Source organism: Monodon monoceros, unplaced genomic scaffold (assembly GCF_005190385.1).
Source record: "Monodon monoceros isolate NGI ecotype Baffin Bay Population unplaced genomic scaffold, NGI_Narwhal_1 Contig2468_ctg1, whole genome shotgun sequence".
In the NCBI taxonomy this organism is placed as follows: domain Eukaryota; kingdom Metazoa; phylum Chordata; class Mammalia; order Artiodactyla; family Monodontidae; genus Monodon; species Monodon monoceros.
Genome location: NW_021698373.1, coordinates 28,347 through 30,841, shown reverse-complemented (window position 1 = coordinate 30,841; position 2,495 = coordinate 28,347). Strand labels below are relative to the sequence as shown.

The window sequence follows — 2,495 nt, the reverse complement described above, 5'->3', positions numbered from 1 at the left end:
TGGAACATATGTTCTCGAATTCTTAGTTTTAAGAGAGAGGAACTCTGCCTCTCTAAGAGGTGGAAATGGGGCTACTCCATCTTGGAACTATAATAGAAGTCCCTGCAACCGTAAAGAATTCTTTGACATGCAATTTGGTCAGAATATGTCCGTGGACCTTGCCGTAGGAGTACTGTATGTGTGTGTGTGTGTATACAAAGATAACTTTGAATGTTTTAAATTTTCCTTCCCTAACACCTATTTATCATCTTTTGCCTTCCTTTCTTACACACACACACACACACACACACACACACACTTCTTTTGTGGTGTTGTTGATCTATCCTGCAAGTTTACTTACACTTTTCTCCTACCCGCACTCCAAGCTTACTCTAAATCTTGCCCAGTAATTCCTTGACTTAGGGTGGCTGGAAAAAAATCAAGAGCATTAACTTTTTTTCTGCAAAAAGCTTTATTATTTACATTTGGTTCACAGCTTGGGAGAAGGCCCCAGGGTGGTTAAAAAGCTGCCTAGTGGCTGCAGAGAGAGGCTTCAGGCAGAAGCCCTGACACCAGAGGGGTGCCAGAGGGGTCCTCAAGGGCCGCTGGTCTGAGGAGGTTCCTATTCGTGCTCGAGGTTGAGCCTGTTGAGCAGATACTTTCCCAGCCCAGCCTGGGGGCCACCAGCTTGCGGAGATTAGTCAGGTGGGCGCCATCTTCTTGATGAGTTTCACCTGCTCACCCCCGGAAGTGGCTCTCCAGGAAGTCAGAGAGCTGGGAGTCTGCGCAGGCAGAACTTAGGGCGTGCAGATCCAACATGGCCCGGTTCAGGTTCTTCTCCATGACCACGGTGGCTTCCATAGCGTCTGCGGTTTTACTCCACTCATGTTGGAACGGCTTCTGCACTGTATGTCCTGGAAGAGGGCCCAGCTGCCGTGCTGGTTTTGTATCTTCAAGAGATGTATGTTTTGTATCTCCAACTTGCTGAAGAAGTGGTCCACGTCTTCCCGAGCCACATCGTTGTGGTCGAAATAGAAGCCCAGAGAGAGGTAGGTGTAGGGGGCCTGCAGATGCATGTTGACCAGGCAGTTCACTGCGGCCTCCACCTCGGTGGAATAATTCTGAGGAATCTTGGGAGGTCATGGTTGATCGACAATAGGGAGCTAAGCTCAAAAAACAGTGTTGGCTGGTCCTGGAAGCTGAAGGCGGCTGAGTGGTTGGTTCCAAAGGTTGCGATTGGAAAGGAGGTTGGAGGGTGGTCGGAGGCTGGAAGCAGGGGCGTCCCTGGGTCTGTTTCGTCTAAACACTGTTGAAGCAAGAGACAGATCTTCCGGGCCACCAGGCCGCACTGCCAAGAGTATTAACTTTTTAACTCAGGTCCCCTCATCAGGTAATCCCAAACAGCTGTCCGTTATTTTGCATCAATTTGATCATTTCCTATGGTATTGAAATTTTGTCTTAGTGGCCTTGCATGGAGAATTTCTTGAGCTAAAGACTGACTATTCACCTTTGTATCTGTAGCATCTGGGCTCAGTTCCTGGTACCTCCCAGATTCTCAGTGACTATTTGTTGAATAAGGTGTCCATATAAGCACGTTTTCCATTCACCCCTGCCTCTGATTCGAATCCTTTCTTTGCACATCCTCATATGCAGCTTAATTTATATGAGAGAGAAAGGTATGGCCTACATGATGTTGGACTATCTCACTGTGCAATCTTGGTAGTTCAGTGTTTCATTTGTCCGTTGGGGTGTAATAAGCAATGTCAAAACTTGGTGGCTTAAAACAACAATGATTTTGCAATTTGGATAGGGTTTGATTGAGCTAAGCTCTGCTCCATGTGCTACCAGCTGGGGTGTTTTAACTGGGGCTGGAGGATATACTTCCCAAATGGCTCACTCACATAACTGGCAAGTTGGTACTGGCTGTTGGCTGGGAGCTCAACTGCCACTGTGAGCCAAAGGTCTTGATTATTTTCCGCAAGAGCCTCTCCACATGGATGCTTGGGCTTTCTTACAACATGATGGCTAGATTTCGAGATGTAGAAACAGCCCAGCCTTCTTAATACCTGGCTTAGAATACTCATAATATTTCTTTCTCTGCATTCTATTGGCCAATTTAGTCTTAGACTCAGAAGATACAAGGGGAAGGAATGTAAGTTGTACCTCTTTATGGGAGGAGCAGCTTGTACATATAGGGAGGGGCAGAATTATTGGGGGCCATCTTTGGAGAGTAACTTTAACTTTCTGCTGCCAAATTTCTTTATCTGTCAAATATGAAATTGAGAGAGGGCAACAATAACACATACATCATAGAGTTGCTACGAAAAGTATAGGAGATGACATATATATTGCATTTAGAATGATTCCTGGCACACAGTAAGTAGTTGATACATTTTAACTAATTAGGATAACTTTTGTTGCTATGAGAATGAAAAATTCCTGCACGACACTAAGTTGGAGAAGAACATACTTTTTCCTCCATGGAAGTTATGATATCTTCTCATAATTCCAGTTAG

The 2,495-nt window shown here is 45.4% G+C and overlaps 1 pseudogene; it reads right to left on the bottom strand.

Annotated features, from left to right (window-relative positions):
• Window positions 1–601: 601 nt before the first annotated feature.
• LOC114896805 lies at window positions 602–1,109 on the bottom strand (annotated as a pseudogene).
• Window positions 1,110–2,495: the final 1,386 nt, after the last annotated feature.